This window comes from Nilaparvata lugens, unplaced genomic scaffold (assembly GCF_014356525.2).
Source record: "Nilaparvata lugens isolate BPH unplaced genomic scaffold, ASM1435652v1 scaffold5066, whole genome shotgun sequence".
NCBI classification, from domain to species: Eukaryota; Metazoa; Arthropoda; class Insecta; order Hemiptera; family Delphacidae; genus Nilaparvata; species Nilaparvata lugens.
In genome coordinates this window covers 3,127-23,011 of record NW_024090991.1, presented here as the reverse complement: position 1 = coordinate 23,011, position 19,885 = coordinate 3,127, and the positions used below count along the sequence as shown (strand labels likewise).

The window sequence follows — 19,885 nt, the reverse complement described above, 5'->3', positions numbered from 1 at the left end:
ACAAACACAACCCTACTCTCTCTTATTATATAGAAGATTCTCAAATGGCAAGTATTGAACTTTACATTAGTTTGAATAAAATCATTTTTGCCCTTCCCACTAATGTTTCATGGCGTTTTTGAAAGTTCCCGTTATTCTGTGTCACCCTGTATAATTGCAAATTACTCTAAAATTCAATTCAATTATTTGGATTCAACATGTCTTACTTGATTGAGAATGCAGTCAGCCTCAAGTGGAATTCATGAATACTTTCTGATGGTTAACACAAAAACATAATTGCACAGAACTTGAATCGAAAAATAATGAAAAAGATAAAAAATGAAAACACTAACCTGTCCAAATCTCTGCCTATGCTGTTCACTCATATCGCCTTGAAGTTCTTAATCTCCATCACCAGCTGCAACACAATATTGATTTAAATTCTTCAAATTTTCTCCAATAAAATGGTTTTACTGAAACCATAGAATTATAACAATCTAGATTGTTTATTCTATGCTCCAACCTAAAGGTCCCCATTACACAATCAATCATATGCAATATTAAGCTGCACTTACACAAAAGATGTCAACAAAATAGTTTTCATATTAAATAAAAATACTAAGAAATTGTCAAAAACCACCGATTTATTGATACTTAGAAAGACTGGTTTCGGTTGTTACACCATTGTCAATCTCTGAACCGGTCTTTCTAAGTATCAATAAATCGGTGGTTTTTGACAATTTCTCAGTATTTTTATTTAATTGACCGAACGAAGTGAGGTCTACGATTCAAGTCGACGGTTTGGAATTTCTCTTAATGTTTATATGTTTTTATGTTGCGGATTTACGGCGAAACGCGGTAATAGATTTTCATGAAATTTGACAGGTATGTTCTTTTTTAATTGCGCGTCGACGTATATACAAGGTTTTTGGAAATTTTGCATTTCAAGGATAATATAAAAGGAAAAAGGAGCCTCCTTCATACGCCAATATTAGAGTAAAAATCTGGTGTGGTGCACTCACACAACTTTCCTTGCCGTTATGTATATGAGACAGCTGGTGATATGTCAATAACGCTGAAAACACACGAGGTCTGCTATCTCTTCGTAGTGAATGATTTAATAGAATCAACAGTTGCCAACAGTTTGCAATTTAATAATCACATTTTCTCGGATTTCAAGCTTATTTTCAATTCTAGGTGGAAATGTTACTGGACATTAATTGCAGATTTTCATGCTCAATCTTTTCCACTTGAAATTTTTTGTTTAAATAATGTATATGAAGGCTGATAATTGAGAATCTAAAATAAAACTTTGCATAGATGGGGCAAAGCTCCTCAAATTTTTACAGATATAGGACTTATTGCAGTTGATAGAGCTTATCAATGACTATTCCAGGTATAGATTTGATCAAAATCGTTGGAGCCGTTTTCGAGAAAATCACGAAAAACCCTGTTTTTGACAACATTTTCGCCATTTTAGCCGCCATCTTGGATTGCATTTGATCGAAATTGTTCGTGTCGGATCCTTATAGTGCAAGGACCTTACGTTCCAAATTTCAAGTCCGTTAACTGGGAGATGAGATATCATGTACACAGACTCACATACACTCATACACATACACACACACACACACACACATACAGACCAATACCCAAAAACCATTTTTTTGGACTCAGGGGACCTTGAAACGTATAGAAATTTACAAATTGGGGTACCTTAATTTTTTTCGGAAAGCAATAGGCTTACTTTCCTTACCTATGGTAATAGGGCAAGGAAAGTAAAAATCAGACTATAGAATTATTCATCATAAATTAGCTGACAACTGATTACACAGATGTGTGGAGAAGCCAGTCTATTGCTGTATTTCCATAAGGTCTATAGTTTCAATCAGGTACTTGTGGATGAGAATACTGCGTGAGATCTACTGTTCACAGAACTACTAGTATGAATAATTACCACAATATCAACTCCTCAACTACACAAAAAGTAAAAATAGTTTTTTTTACAAAAAAAGCAGTATAGAAACTCAAATCAAGTGAATTGAACTACAAGACTCAACCTATCTCGGACTATGTGTTATCTAAATTTGGGAGAGGAATAGCACAAGGTTACATTATTTTTCCTCTCCCTATCATTTCGATAATGTACTTATTGTATAAATAAATGAATAAATTACAACAAAATTTGTCAATTTTCTCGCTCAGAGAGCGCAGTCGGCATCGACTTGTTGAGAGGGAACATTTTGTTGGCAACTTTCACAGTGTTTCCCCACACTGAGTAAGAAACCCAATTTTCATTAAAACATGTTGACGACATAATGATGCTGCGATTTTTAATAAATTGGCAACAAATTGCCGCAACTAGTTGAAAACTCAATTGACAAGAGTTGTCCAGAGTGGAGTGAACGCGGCTTTATCTCTTCGATTCAGATCTCATACTGGAAAGTGACACTAAATATTTGCACCCAGGGAGTATTATAGTTTTGGACGAAAATTGAACTTGAACGTTTTACAGTAGAAACATAACCTATTTTTGGGACATTTTATTAATTTATCAAAATTTGGGAATGGAATAGATTTGGGCCAAGCCTGTTGTTCCTTCCTAATCATATTCATATGATTTGTGATTCTGTCCACGAATAAATACATAAATGAGTGGTTTTCCTTCAACTACTACAAAACATGATCACAAGAACATGAAATCAAACAAGTTTGAAATATTAACTTGTTTTTCTCACGGGAAGTTTTAAACAGTTCATGGCATTGGTCACAAAATCAGAAATTCGCAGATTTTTCTAAGGCTACTCTATCAGTACACAGACAACATAAGGCTCAACTCCCACTTACGCGACTCAGGTCGAGAAGAGACTCGACTCTAGTCGAGAGCATGTGTTTTCAAATGGTGACAGTCGCGGAGACTAGAATCGACTGGTCTGAGTGTCCCATTTGGAAACAAAATGCTCTCCACTCGAGTCCAGTCTCTTCTCGACCTGAGTCGCGTAAGTGGGAGTTGAGCCTAAAGGTGCTTACAGACTTTCGCTTTGATCCGCAACCGAACGTCACTCCAGCAGAGCGATTGATGATCGACCGGGGAGCAACAGTGGTTCGACCGGGGAGCAAGAGTGGTACGCGAGAAGAGCGTGTTATAACAGAGGTCGCGCTTGGCAAGCTTTGGAAGATTGAGTAGAGAGCGGGGGCGGAGCGATTGCGGTGCGATGGTGGAACGAGGGCGGTACGAGGGCGGAGCGCGTATAAGTGTACGCAGCTTTAGAGTGCTATATTTATTGTCTATTTCATATAATCACTTCACTTCGACTAGAATAATTGAAAACAATTTAAAAACACAATAGTACCCTTTTATTTAAAACATTTCAAACTTTAAAACATTTCAAAAGAACTAGTTTCGGATAACTTTGGTCATTTTCAAGTTTAAATACAAGAATAAAACAATTGATAATCATCTAATATATTCATGTATTCATATTGTTTTTGATAATTTATTGTCTACTAGGATAATATGCGGGAAGACCTGAGCTTATTTTCATTTATTTATTGGATAGAGTAAACAGTACAGTAGTCGGAAAAGAAAAAACAGGCTATGGCCCAAAACTTCTTCAATTTCCTAATTTTGCCTTAAAATTTACCAGATATTATGTAGGTTATGTTTATTTAAATTTATACACTAAATCATCAATCTGAATATACAAATCAGAATAAAAACAAATTTATGAGAAATTTCAAAAATGAATGAAAATTTATAAAATTTCAAGATGGAGAATAGAAAGGCATGTTGAAAGACTGACCTGTCAAGTCCTACTCAAAATCTTCGGGACATGACATCAGGAAGACCAAAGCCCGCCCACCCATCCAGCTCACATCAGCATCCATACACTCCACCAATCTGAAACAAACAATAAAGGCCATTGAAATTATTAAAACTCTACAATCAGATTTTGAATTAAGGCTGTGCAAAGACTAAAATTAAACTTTCTACTGGTGATATTTTTCAAAGGTTTTCGATTTGTATATCATCAAGCTATCAAAATGAAAAAGCTTTCTCAAGAAAACATTTTTATCCGATCATTACTTTTTGAGATATGAGCGCCCAAAGTTTAAAATTTTGGGACAGAACATTTCAAACTCAGTAAGAGATAAATCCATGAGATTTAGAGGATAAAGTCTTCATGGTATTGATGATTGAATAAAACAAAATCTTTTGAAAATATCAATTTTTGAGGTTATTCAATTCACCAAAAATAACTCAACTAAAAGTTATGTTTGGTCATTTTTAGTAAATTGAATAACTTTCTCAATAATTGATATATTCTGATAATTTTTGTTTTATCCAATCAACAATACCATGAAGAATTTATCCTCTAAAATCTCATGGATTTATCTCTATGAATTTATGTAATAATGAATTTTTATAATTAAGATGAAATATTTTGTTAATTAATTATTGATTCTACATTGTTAAAAGACGATCTGGCAACAGAGTAAAGCGAGAAAAGAGATAGAGCTCTCCGAATTGTTGAATGATAGACAAGGATAGCAATACAATAGCTAATCAAACACTGCAATTATAACGTGGACCAAAGGAAAGTAATTCTGATAAAGTTTGTTGAATGTGAGTTGAAATTGCAGATATTTTCCTTAATTGAAAGAAACAGAGTTTTTTATTTGTCACATCCACATTTATTAGACTTGTATACATGACTGCAATTTCGTGTCAAAAAACAACTACAGCTGAAGATGTGTTGGTTTCAACACGAAACTGCAGTAGCCTACTGTATACTAGTCTAATAATAATGTAGATGTTACAGAAAACGTAAGTAAATTTGAAGTTAGGTCAATGACTGGAATGTTTCCAATAGATTCAAGTAATATTGATGGTTTGAGGTGGATTGCAAACCATAGAAAAGAGATTTAAAAGCAAATAGCTGAGCTTGAAAACAAAATCACAGCTATGATACATTTCATATGTATTGAATAAAAAAATATTTGAAGTGTCACAACCACTCGTTTGTTGGATTACAGTAGCGAAATACTAGTATCAGTTGTTACACCATTCTCAATCCAATATCAGCACTGTTTACAAGATAATTAATTAGAACACTCCCAGGATAGTTTCAAAGTGGTTGTGTCAATTTCAAGTATTTTGAGACAAGACAAATGGATGTCTATAAATTTAATTTATTCACCTCATTTGGAAATAGAATAATGTTACCAACCACACAGATAGACACAAACAGACATTCAAGATTTCTTTATTGCAGAAAACATTTATACAAATGCATAGCATCGTCATAAAATAAACATGATAAATAAAAGTATATAGACTACATTCAAAGAAATGAAAATACAAACACAAGCATACAAACATCAAACAAAATACCCTCAAATTAGAAACTCCTCTTTTCTATATGGACATATTTCTATTAACATCTTTTTTATGGCTCTTTCAACACATTGAACATTATTTGAGATTATCAGCATCAATTCAGCGTCAATTCACTAATTTATTACTGCACAAGAGGCTATGTAGTAGATGAAAACATCGGCTCAGTTTATGACACAATTATACATTAAATACCATCATGGAAGATTGGATAGGAAGAAAAACTCACTTAATAGTACAAAATAATTCAACGATTAGAGTTTTTTACGAGATGTAGCAAGTCACTGAATATTTTCAATTGATAAATGAGATAAAGTAATATTTTAATAAAGTCAATAGCGAACAAGCTCTCCTTGGCTCAACGGAAATTTCCCATTGGAAATTATGAATTCAATAAAATGAAAGAAAATATGTGGCAGCCAACAGCTAAAGGTAGACGCACACAGATCGTCATCGGACGGATGGCACGGATCGGATGATTTGATGCATTGTTTTCAATTGGAGTGCGCATGCTTATCCGCATCCGTATAGGTATGCGCACTCCAATTGAAAACAATGCATCAAATCTAATCGTCCGATCCGTGCCGTCCGTCCGATGACGATCTGTGTGCGTCTACCTTAATTCAGCTGGCAGCTCCACAACAACACAAAAGGAGCCATCAATTCTGCAGCATTGCATTCGTCATGCCGGCACCACACTTTCGTCAAGTCGTCGCTTGTCAAGCGGCTCAAGTGCGTACGAATGACAACGAGTGCGAGAGTGTGGATGGCTCAAGTGCGTACGAATGACAACGAGTGCGAGAGTGTGGATGGCTACTATGCCACCGCTCGCCTTCAATCCCACCATATAAATGTATACAGATTTATATGGTGGGATTGAAGGCGAGCGGTGGCATAGTAGCCATCCACACTCTCGCGCTCGTTGTCATTCGTACGCACTTGACAAGAGTGTGGAAGCGGCATGATGCATGTAATATTTGCAGTACTTCATAGAATGAAGCTACTATTCAACTCACATGTTTTTCGGTAGTGTTTCATCAACATCACTTAGCTCCACATCACATTCAACAATTTATGAGCACAAGAGCATTATATGTGATCCAGTTTTGTGATAGACTGCAAGGCCTATTATAAGCCTGCAATAAATATTCAAAGCTCAATACAAGAACAGAATACAATGTGAAGAGAGAGAGGTATGTTACTACACTCACCAGCTGTCAATAGCCACACTTGAAGGCTCAGGTCGATGACTCATGTCACATGAGGATGTCCTCCAGCTCATATCAGCATCGATGCATGGCACTGAGAAATGTTGTCATGTATCTCCAGCCCCAGCTATCTAGAAGAGTCCATCCAGTTCATCCCTAAAGAAAATAATAAAGGCATTGAAGTCTAGAAAATTAACAATCACATTTAAAATAGATCAATCGTTATCAAAAGATTAATAACTTGAAAAACGGAAACAATCAGGTAGGCCTATTGTGAGGTCCACGTTATAATGTCAGTGAAGAAAAATAGGAGAACAGTTTTGCCGATTCTCTGCCTGGTCACTGCCTTCTCTAGAGGATAGCTGATACCGGTATATCTGATGTAATATTAACCGCTCATTCTTCTTGAAAAATCAATTATATTTTATCAGTCAATAACAAAACATATGTTTCAATTATAAAACAATACATTTTCATAATTGACCGAGCGAAGTGAGGTCAAAGATTCAAGTCGACGGTTTGGCATTTCTCTTAATGTTTGAATGTTTAAATGATTAAATGTTTCTATGTTGCGCATTTACGGCGAAACGCGGTAATAGATTTTCATGAAATTAGACAGGTATGTTCCTTTCATTGCGCGTCGACGTATATACAAGGTTTTTGGAGATTTTGCATTTCAAGGATAATATAAAGGGAAAAAGGAGCCTCCTTCATACGCCAATATTAGAGTAAAATCAGACTATAGAATTATTCATCATAAATCACTGACAAGTGATTACACAGATGTGTGGAGAAGCCAGTCTATTGCTGTATTTCCATAAGGTCTATAGTTTCAATCAGGTACTTGTGGATGAGAATACTGTGTGAGGTCTACTGTTCACAGAACTACTAGTGATTGAGATTACATATTGTCTCAATTATATTTCTACATTGGTATTATAAATGATCTGGTAACGTTGCAGAGGTAGAAAAGGTTAGTGCTATCTGCTGTGTCGAATGATAGACAAGGATAGAGCACCACCAATGTTACTCAAATACATCCATTATAACGTGGACCTCACTATAGGGTGGCCAGATTTTGGTGACCCGGCTGGTGTCTCACTGGTGTCCCACTCGGCCGCCAATGGTTGCTGTCTGGTGTCCCACTCGGCCGCCAATGGTTGCTGTCTGGTGACCCACTGGTGGTTGAATGTAATACGAGACTGAAAGCACAACTTGACTGGTATTGTGAGGTCCATGTTATAATAGCTGTATTTGATATGCTGCTCTATCCTTGTCTATCATTCGACACAGCAGATAACGCTAACCTTTTCTACCTCTTTAATGTTACCAGATCATTTTCTAACTATGTTCTAACTATGAAATATAATATTAATTGACAGAATATTCAATCTCAATTATAAAAAATCTGGTGTGGCGCATTCACACGTCTACTTATAAACAAACAAAGATCTGCCAGCTGGTGACAGGGCAATAGCGCTGCAGACACACGGAGTCTGCTATCTCTTCATAGTGAATGATATAATAGAATATTAGTTGTCAACAGTTTGCGATTGAATAATCACATTTTCTCGAATTCCGAGCTTATTTTCAATTTTAGGTGAAAATGTCACTGAACATTAATTGTAGAGATTTTTACGCTCAATCTTTTCCACTTGAAAATTTTTGTTTCAATTGTATCTGAAGCCTGATAATTGGAAATCTAAAATAAAACTTTGCATGGATGGTGCAGTGCTCCTGAAATTTTTACAGATATGGGACTTGTGGCAGTTGATAGAGCTTATCAATGAATTTTCTAGGTATGAATTTGATCAAAATCGTTGGAGCCGTTTTCGAGAAAATCGCGAAAACACTGTTTTGAAAACATTTTCGCCATTTTAGTCGCCATCTTGATTGCATTGTTCGAAATTGTTCGGTTGATTCTTATAGGGAATGGACCTCAAGATCAAATTTCAAGTCATTCCGTTAATTGGATATGAGATATCGTGTACACAGACCGCACATACACTCACACACACACCACACACACACACAACACACACACACACACACACACACAATACAGACCAATACCAAAACCCACTTTTTGGACTCAGGGGACCTTGAAACGTATAGAAGCTTAGAAATTGGGGTATCTTCATTTTTTTCGGAAAGCAATACTTTCCTTACCTATGGTAATAGGGCAAGGAAAGTAAAAAAATATTATTTAATTATTGAAAATATGTTGTTTTTTTACGAATAAAAAAATAGAATTGATTATTTTAAACAAGAATGAATAGATGATATTACATCAGATAAACCGGTATCAGCTCTCCTCTATAGAAGGCAATGGCAAGGCAGGGAATCGGCAACGCTGTCCTCCTACCATTATAACGTGTACCTCACTGTAGTGAGAAGACAACAAGTAGTCACCTGTCCTACGGCAGTACAAAACACTTGTAAATGTATTGCAGCTAACACACACAGTTAATTACATCTGATACAAACATATTATGTACTAGCCGTCAGGCTCGCTTCGCTCGCCATATCCGTCTAGCCAGGGGGCTCCGCCCCCTGGACCCCCGACTGGATCGTCAAAGAATGAGATCAGCAGGCTCGCTTCGCTCCCTGCATTTTTAATTTGAGCATTTTATCATATGTAGGACAATCCAGTCGGGGGTCCAGACTAAACGTCTGGCTAAACTGATATGGCGAGCGAAGCGAGCCTGACGGTTAGAAATATATTTTCCAAGGATTGAGTAGCAGTGCCCAATCAATTTTTCCGCGATAAATACATTTAAATCTTCAACTTGGTGGCCAACCTAACAAAGTTAACACAACTTAATGCCAATCTGACAAATTATAATTTAGTTGCCAGTTAACAACTTTTTCGAAGAGGTACTCTATCTAGATTATAGTTCTATAGTAACATATGATATGGAATTTCAATTATAATCAAGAGATTGGGAGAAGAAGAATATACATGCTAAAGACGAGCTTTAAACCCTTAAAAAAACCCTTAGAGTTGAAATATTGCCAAAGATTCCTTAGTGCGCCTCTAAAGGGCAACTGACATACCTACCAAGTTTGAACGTTTTGGTCCGGTAGATTTTAAGTTATGCGAGGAGTGAGTGAGTCAGTCAGTCAGTCAGTGAGTGAGTGCCATTTCGCTTTTATATATATATATAGATTATTAGTACGGTAGTATACATATACTACTCCGTGGCCGCGCTGGTTAGCTATCGCTCAGGGTCAGAACATAGTGGAACGGCGAAGGTAGAGGGTAGCGGAGAAGGTAGCTGAGAGTGTTGATAATAGATAATAATGCATGTACCCAAGTGGCTGTCCTCAACTCTAACTTGGCTGCTCTACACAACTGAATACATGCATTACTTCTAAACACTCTCAGCTACATTCTCCGCTACCCTCTACCACGGCTGCTCCACTATGTGCATATATAATGGATAAATAAATCATTAGAATCGGAGCCCAAAATAACATAAATGTGAGTTAATTGGGACAGACTAAAAAGTTGTCAACCTTCCAATGGAAGTACAGAGTAAATAAGGAAGGACCTCACTTTGGACTATTTATGTGCCAAAATCAAGGAATTGAAGAAGTTTTGGGCAATTGCCTGTTTCTCTTTCCAAATATCGTGTTTGTGACTGTTCTAATGAATGAATGAATGAATAAATAAATGTTATTCAGATTTCATGAATCTAGTATACATTTTTCATCCATTTTTTAGGATTCTTTGCAAGCTCAATTAAAATTTGATGATGAATTTTCCAAAATGTTAATGTTTTAGCATATTTTATGTTGTAGGAATGGAGAGATCAGTTTGGTTGTGGTGAGGACATGGAATGTTGGAGTTTGCAGATTGTGGAATGTTGAATGCACACAAAAGTCAGAGCACATTAATACTAACCAGGACCTAAACCGAAGCATCGACACTGTAAAGAAATTTATTCAATCAAGGAATAAGGATGTCATTCAGTATAAAATGCATAACATTCAATATGTTCAACATACAGCCAAGCGCATCATCACTCGTTTGATCAAGTAACGAGCTGGAAGACCTTAGCGCTCCAATGCCTCCGCTACACTCTCGCCGAGTCGCTCGCCAAATGTCCAACGTCTCCGATTGCCATAAGTCGGAGCGAAGGTGGGCCGAGCGATGGCATAGTAGTCATCCACACTCTCGCGTTCGTCGCCATTCGTACAAACTCGGCGAGAATGGAGCGCCGGCATAAAACTATTTCTTACTTGAATAACGTAGGCTACTTTAAAAAATAATAAAGTAAAATTGAGTACTGTAAAGTACCTGTCAAGTGCCATACTTGAAAGCTTTAGTCCATGACAGGAGTGAATCAGTATGGCAATCTGCAAACTCCAACATTCCATGTCCTCACCACAACCAAACTGATCTCTTCATTCCTACAACATAGAATATGCCAAAACATTAACATTTAAGATAAGATAAGATAAGATTCTTTATTTCGCAACCAATTTACAACAACAGTACAGCGCACAAAACTAAAAAAAAGGTAGCAAATAAGAATAATAAAGCAATACTTAAGAGAACTTTTTAACCGAATAAATATGAAACTTGCTGATAGTACTAATTGTATTAATTCTCATTATAGGATGATGAAATGTAATCTAGCACAGCTACTCTGTTTTACAAAAATACACCATAATTAATGCACGAAATAAAATACTGCATGCAAAGACCTTGCTGACAAGGTCACGTTCGCATTGCAGGAGCATCACTGAACAGAACTAAAGGACAGTTCAAAACAAGCAAAACTTAACTTATAAATAACATTTTGGAAAATTCATCATCAAATTTAAATTGAGCTTGCAAAGAATCCTAAAAAATGGGTGAAAAATGTATACTAGATTCATGAAATCTGAATAACATTTATTTAGATATGTATCATACATTTATTAATTCAGAATGTATAAAAAGAACTAATTCCAAAAAGTATGGTGCAGCTAAATAACTCCAAGATTAATTACATTTCCAACCATTTTTCACTTTATGACTCCGACTAGACGGCTGACCTTGGGATGTTGGATGTGTTGGGTCTCCAGTTGACCCAACTCGTCCGACTAGCCAGCATTCGACCCAACATCCCATTCACGGTCCAACGTGGAATCCAACATTATTGGATGTTGTGCCTCAAATTGGACAAAATATCAGGTGGTGAATGGACCGCTTCAGGTTCACGTTTGAATAATCAGCCAACCTGAGAGCTTTCTCAAAGAGAAAGTTTGCAACGGTGTAGCTGATTTGACAATGTGATACTATAGAGAAAATATAGCATAAGAAGATATAGCATAGTTTGTAGAATTCATTCAAAGATTGGAAGTTTTGTATCGAACGTTTGTATTGTGTATCAAGTTGAGATGATACTGTATCATATTGTGTTGTTCCTGTATCATTTTGAGATGCTGCATCATTCAGGGTGATACCATGGAGAAAAGATAGAATAAGAAGATATCCCATGGCATAGGGCGTTAATATTCCAAATTTCAATGTTAACTCAAGCCGATAGTCCTAGTAGTTCTTTTTCGTGAAGCTTTTTGACGCTGTTAGTCTCTTAAGCTGCGTACACATATACGTAGACTTGTCAATTGCGATTTGAATTGAGACACAGTTGTTGAAGTTAGAGCTCTAATTTGAGGATGTGATAAAAGTGGCAGACGTTAGTGATTAATGACTCAGATGAAGAAATGTTATTTTTGACAGTTGTGGATGAAGCAGAGAAAGAGGAACTCTATCAAGGAAAAAAGAGAAAATGTTGGTACATCCCATTAAATTCAAATTCAAATTCATTTTATTGAGCCAAAAAAGAACATACAGGCCAAGTCAAAACATAAAAATAGACAGAATAACAATGTAAAATTAAAAATTTAAGTATATAACAATGGTAAGAATACATTTATAATACAACAGCAGAGTTCAAGTGTCATCATTCAGAAATTCATCTACACTATAGTAAGCCCTATTCACTAAGTATGCATAGAGTTCTCTTTTAAAATTTATTGATGGGGCATATAAACATTTTGGTAACTTTTTAAACAGTCTCAAACCAATTACACTAGGACCTTTGTCAGAGAATTTCAATCTGTGGTGATTTAATAAATGGTGATTACCTCACCGTAATCGTAAGTAATTAATTAGAATGTGGACTGGAAGGCGACAGAACATCAGGCTGTTTACTAAAGCAGAGGTCGGAAACAGCCGAGCCCTCACGAAGTTACCCGAGCGCCGAGAATTTCCGACCTGACCTCCGTGCACTAGGAGCGCGGCGCAACGCTGATTTCGGAAAGTTTCTTGACTTTTCGGGGTCGGACCGCGTGCACGGAGCTACACTTCATCACATGTATTCAATTTATTTCACCAAAACATAGAAAACAGTACAAAGATGAGACAATGAAAAAAACAATAATTATTATTCTAAACATCTATATCAACTATCTGTAAAATACGGCTGTAGGTGAAGAACTACTGGCATAAGTGAAACACTTGTTCGCCAGTAGGAGTAGAGACTTAACTGTTTCTAAATCTTAATCTAATAATTTAAAATGGAATTTAAATTAGGAATGGAAACACACACACACACACACACACACACACAACACACACACACACACACACACACACATACAGACCAATACCCAAAAAACGTATAGAAATTTACATTTAATTTATATTTAATCGCAATTAGTAGTAGTTCTGTGAACAGTAGACCTCACGCAGTATTCTCATCCACAAGTACCTGATTGAAACTATAGACCTTATGGAAATACAGCAATAGACTGGCTTCTCCACACATCTGTGTAATCACTTGTCAGCTGATTTATGATGAATATTTCTATAGTCTGATTTTTACTTTCCTTGCCCTATTACCACCATAGGTAAGGAAAGTATTGCTTTCCGAAAAAATTAAGGTACCCCAATTTCTAAATTTCTATACGTTTCAAGGTCCCCTGAGTCCAAAAAAGTGATTTTTGGGTATTGGTCTGTATGTGTGTGTCTGTGTGTGTGTGTGTGTATGAGTGTATGTGCGTCTGTGTACACGATATCTCATCTCCCAATTAACGGAATGACTTGAAATTTGGACTTAAGGTCCTTCACTATAAGGTCCGACACGAACAATTTCGATTCAAATGCAATTCAAGATGGCGGCTAAAATGGCAAAAATGTTGTCAAAAACAGGGTTTTTCGAGATTTTCTCGGAAACGGCTCCAACGATTTTGATCAAATTCATACCTAAAATGGTCATCGATAAGCTCTATCAACTGCCACAAGTCCCATATCTGTAAAAATTTCAGGAGCTCCACCCCATCAATGCAAAGTTCCATTTTAGATTCCCAAATATCAGCCTTCAGATACAATTTGAACAAAAAAAAATCAAGTGGAGTAGATTGAGCATGAAAATCTCTACAATGTTCAGTAACATTTTCACCTAAAATTGAAAATAAGCTTTAAATTCGAGAAAATGTGATTATTCAATTGCAAATTATTGTTGATTCTATTGAATCAGTCACTATGAAGAGATAGCAGACCTCATGTGTGTCTCCAGCGTTATTACCCTGTCACCAGCTGGCTCAAATCTTTGAATAGTAGATTTGAGATGTGCGGGAAAACTAGCGTCAGGTGATCAATTTTCATAACAACAAGGAAAGTTGTGTGAGTGTGCCACACCAGATTTTTTTCGGAAAGCAATACTTTCCTTACCTATGGTAATAGGGCAAGGAAAGTAAAAATAAGACTATAGAATTATTCATCATAAATCAGCGACAAGTGATTACACAGATGTGTGGAGAAGCCAGTCTATTACTGTATTTCCATGAGGTCTATAGTTTCAATCAGGTACTTGTGGATGAGAATACTGCGTGAGGTCTACTGTTCACAGAACTACTAGTTTAACAGAGATTGTACAATCTCAAAATAAAGCATTCTCAACTTTGATAAATCAAGTATCGAACTCAACTTATAAAAATTATAGGAGAGAAAACTTAGTTTATGGCATAGGTATTCAATATGCCTTCTCCACTTGAATCCCTCCTCGATTATCAAGCCCAAATATTTTATTCGACTGGTCTTTTTAATCTCAGGACATCTACAGGAAGGAAAATAAACTAGTAGTTCTGTGAACAGTAGACCTCGCACTTACATTGACCTGTTGTTATGTTTTCTCAAAAATTAATATAATAATTTATGAATTAGAAATGTCTAGAAAAAATCCTAAATAAACAGATATAGAGCTTTCTGTCCTATCGTACCGTGACGTGTCGTTCCGGAATGTGAGTGTGAACGCTGTTATCTGGTCTGGCTGCAACTGTCTACAACGTAGATGGAAAGATACATTTTCAAGATGTTCGATGTTTTTGAACGGGTATTATTATAGTCAACTGTCTACTAACGTTGATGGAAAGATACATTTTAAAGAGACACAGTATTATAGTCCACTAGACAGCTGATTTATGATGAATAATTCTACTAGTCTGATTTTTACGGTAATATTGGCGTATGAAGGAGGCTCCTTTTTCCTTTATATTATGCTGAAATGCAAAATTTCCAAAAACCTTGTATATACGTCGACGCGCAATTCAAAAAGGAACATACCTGTCAAATTTCATGAAAATCTATTACCGCGTTTCGCCGTAAATGCGCAACATAAAAATATTTAAACATTAAGAGAAATGCCAAACCGTCGACTTGTATCTTAGACCTCACTTCGCTCGGTCAATTCAATTCAAATCAAATCATTTATTTCGCCATTAAAAAAAACAACAATCACAAATAAAGAGCAAATCAAATATGATGAACAATAAATTTAAACAATTTGAATTCAATTTAAGTGTACAATTTTATAGGAGTTTTTAATTCCAGGTCGAAAATTCTCCGCGTCGCGCCGCTCCGCCGATCTAGTGCATGCTTTACTTAATAAGCACCACGCACATTCACGCCAAATATTCTGAAAGATACAGTTGATGGACAAAGGGGGTCTTGGATAGGCCCGGCTACAGTATCTGAGGCAAGTGTCGTGCTATGAGTATGTACAATGGAAGAGAGTAGCAATGGACAGATTTGCAAGGAAGGCTGCCAACCAAATCCAACGATTCAGCTGAAACAAGAAGAAACTCCCCTGTATCAGCCTGCAACGTACACCTCATGCCACCACATTTGACCGACAGAACGGCTCAACTTCCCACTTATTCTACTCTCTAAAAAATGATCAAAATAGACAACTGAGATCGTGAGGGACTGAGACCCTTCTGGAGCAACGACAGGTAGGTGAATGGAGAGCCTGTGCCAGACTGTTTTGGCTCTTAACGATACATAATCAAGCTCAAATAGAGCAGTGAAGAAAACAAAACAACGAAGAATCATAGAAACAAGAACCTAACCTCAATAATACAAACAGCTGATTTTGTTGAAGCCTTTCGATGAGAAGACATACGAGAGCTTGTATACACTGAGCATGCTTGTACAAGCCTACAGAATCGTTAGTGGCCGGCCGCACAGGCATTCAATTCAATTTTATTTTTCATGTTATGCATCGTATATAATACAATATTAACACAAGTCATAAACATCACATCATAAATACATTACATATGTTACTACAATATTTATATAATATAGTCTAAATCATTGAAAAAATAAGCTAATATCACAGATAAACGGCATATTTTATTCATTATTTATACAATATTATTATTCAGTTCAGTTTAATAGTAAATTCAGTTCACTTTAAAATTTCAATTTGACTGATTGAAGATATTTTATTCACATTAAATCAAATTCTATTAGCAATTCTGCTCAAGTGATGTATGAAACGTCACCTTAATTTGAATTGATTGTTCATTACAAGCTATATTGATTGCTACAGCCGCTTGCGACTGAGCAGCTATAGCCGCGCGGCTAGAATGTTAGAGTGGTCGCTAAGGCTGGCCACTAACGGTAGGACATGCATGATTCACATGACATCATACATTGTGGTGTCATCAATGCCAAAGACTTCAAGCAACATTTTTTGAGGTTGGCTTTTTGTATCTCCGATCTTTTTTCTCCGCTGCTCTATTCGATTTTAAATTATTCATGTATCATTTTAGTTTGTAATTTACAAGTGGTTTATTTATTGTTTTGGATGTTTATTTTATTTTAGCAGTAACATAATATAAACGACAAATAACGATAAATAAACCACTGGAGAATATTACTAATCATATAATGATACAAGGATAATCAAACGTCAAATCAATCAGCGAATAAAAATTGAAAATGAACTAAAAATCGAAAGTACAAAACCCAGCCACTAAATACTTTGTTATTTTTTTGACAAATAGTCCTTGACGATTTCCTATACTCTTTAAAGAGTCTCCAGGGAGAAAATTTAATCAAATCAAATGTTCTAAGTCTTTCGCTGGAGAGGCCAAAACTCACCACTGCTCAAAGAAGGGCGGCCATTCAATCAAAACTTCTTGGGAGAGGTGAGGCTTTTGACCCTACAGAGTTTCGGAGGGGCAAATAGAAAAACCCAAGAGACCAGAGATATGTGAAACTCTAGGCACAAATGTGGGTCAAAAGGCTGAGTCGAGAGAGGCTGGCGCCCTAGAGGCAGTTTGGCGTCCACTCTCTCAGCGGGAGGACCTTCAAAGAAGGCCAGGAGTGGAACTCACGTGGGTCACGAGGGCTAATCAGTCTGTGTAAAGAGACTACCAAGCATATCACACTGGTTTGCGACAAGCAACCAGGTGATGAATGGGATTTTAGTATAGAGAAAAACTCCTGGTTCTTGTAAAGGACACAGGTATTGGTTTGCCTAACTAACATACTACTTGGGAACACAATAAACTTCGATTGACTGATAGGGTTCTTTGAACCTTTGGTTCCTTGAATCCGTCCCTTCAAAAACAATAGGTCCTTCGATGATGACACAACATGTACGACGAGCATGTATGTACACACATGTTCAACACACTTGTCCTGTCGTTAGTGGCCAGCCTAAGGAATTGCACCTCAAGGGCCTCCCAAGGCCGGGTCGCAATTAAATCAATCAGTTCACAATCATAATATTGAATAATAAAATATTAATATCAATTTAAAAAAATCCAACTAATTCACCCATGATTCTACTTCTGAAACTAATTACTTTCAAAAAGCAATGACAGAAGGCTAGCAACAGGAATTTGCCCAGAGTCGACTCATCACTAATTTGCAGTAGGCAAACTCGATTAGACTGAATATCTGATTACATCTATTCAGTTATTTTGAAAATGATCTACCTGCAAATAAGGTGAGATCTACCACGCCTTTATTCCCTTCAAGTTTGCAGCATTCTGAAATCACTTATCTAATCTTAAAAATCTAGGGAGTAGGCTATGTGTGCACTACACTATTAAAATACACATTTATACCATCTACTCTATATAAATGAACCGAAAAATATCAATATAGAATCTTTTTTTCATTGGATTGTATTTAGGCGAGGTGGAACTTTTTTTTGCTGCATGAATGGCAGATAATTTGCAGTAAAAAGGATGAATAGTCTGCAGGCTATTCTAGATGGACTGGAATAGCTGAATTAGCTTTATGGCATACATTATGGGACAGACTGGTATCTTTCCAGATAATAGAGATTGATAATAAAATAGGGACAATATGCATACGGTCGTCAATAATCCAGCATAAAACCTAGAAAAATTTATTGACTTTGAATATTCGTCAACATTATTAAACAACTGTATAGGTATTAGTTATGGCCCTAAATCGAAATAATGAAAATCAAATTACGCTAATAAATATAACTCAATCTATTCCAAGTTATTGTAGCAATAATTTCTCAAACAATATAATTCTTAAATATTGGGAATGGCAAAATATCAAACCTACAATTTGATTTAAGTTTATCGCAAAAGAGGAATTATTACTTACGGTGTTCCTATAATTAGCTGCCAAAATTATAGTAAATTTAGCTTCGTATTGTGTTGTAGTTCAATTCACACAAAGAAAGTTAGTTATTAATTTAAATATTCCAAAAGCACAGAAAATCGACACTCTACTAGCAAAGTTTTCAACTGACTCTGACAGTGACAACTGAGGAGTGAGGAACTGAGCTGAGCTCTGAGCATGGCCTACTCAACTCATGGCCAGTACATACAGCCGATCAGCTGTTCAAAAGCGTACACTTCAAACCCGTGTTTACATGAAATCCCTATGTTGAATGGATTTTTCATGAATAAACGTTAATAATTCAACTGATAACTACTTTTTCGAATAAGGGTTGTTATTGTTTTTATTTTACCAATACAATTTTATCTCTCATCATGAATTTCAAGGGTAGTAATCATTGAGTTCTCTTAATATTCTTAGTTATTGGTTAACCAATGTGTAGGTTACCCATGTTTTAAATTAGCTTTTTCAAATTCAACATGTATTTCAATTATTGTAAAAAAATATAGTAATATAGTGTAAAGTTGAGTTGCTTGAGCTTTGAATTAGGCCTACCTATGTTTTTTTTCAATTTTGATTACAGTATTGCTCAATTTCTACGAGAGGAATTACAACCATGGCTTTTGTAGTATGCTAATATTTATAGCTTTATTAGATTTAAGGAATTTTTAGATTAAACTAATTTTTTTGAAAAGGTAAATGGTAGGCTATTACTCATTTTCATATGTCACTATTGTAATAAGAATTCTTATCAAATCATAACAAGAATGGCTTGAAATAGAAAAATTTTGCAGTGTAGGTTATCTTTAGTATTAAACAGAACATACATTACGGTATCTCTAACAATATTATTATAAACGAATAGGCTATATGTGATCAATGATAATACTGCTAGCTTACTCAGTAAAGGATTTCAATATTCAGCCTGATCCAGTAACTTACATGAATCATTTTTATCTAATCTGTTTTACTCTTAACAAAGTGAGTTTGGCACAATTTGAAAATTTGACGATTCCCCGATCCAGGACCGTGAGGAATACAGTACATCTTACTCATCGGAAGTAAGTACTGTACCGGTAAGTAAGTAAAGTGTTCTTTATGGGTTATGGCTGATCGATACAGTGTAAATATATTTATTGCAGAGTGAGATATCAGAGTTTTTATATTTATATCATATGTAAGACCATGTCATATCATGAAAAATCTATGCATATTCTTCAATAGCGCTAATGAACCAATGATATGTCTATTGACGCTCTGGTAGGATACTACTTGAAGATTTATTCTTGGTCACAACAGTAATAATATGAATAATATCCTGATACATGAGAATAATTGTATGATCAC

At 35.9% G+C, this 19,885-nt stretch overlaps 1 long non-coding RNA gene across 1 annotated transcript; it reads right to left on the bottom strand.

Moving 5' to 3' along the window:
- Positions 1 to 331: 331 nt before the first annotated feature.
- On the bottom strand, positions 332 to 18,660 carry LOC120355871. The gene is made up of 5 exons (XR_005573851.1): positions 18,521 to 18,660; positions 10,889 to 11,001; positions 6,589 to 6,741; positions 3,783 to 3,880; positions 332 to 397 (listed from the first exon to the last, which is right to left on the bottom strand). It is a non-coding gene; the product is annotated as an uncharacterized LOC120355871 (long non-coding RNA).
- Between the last annotated feature and the right edge of the window lie 1,225 nt (positions 18,661 to 19,885).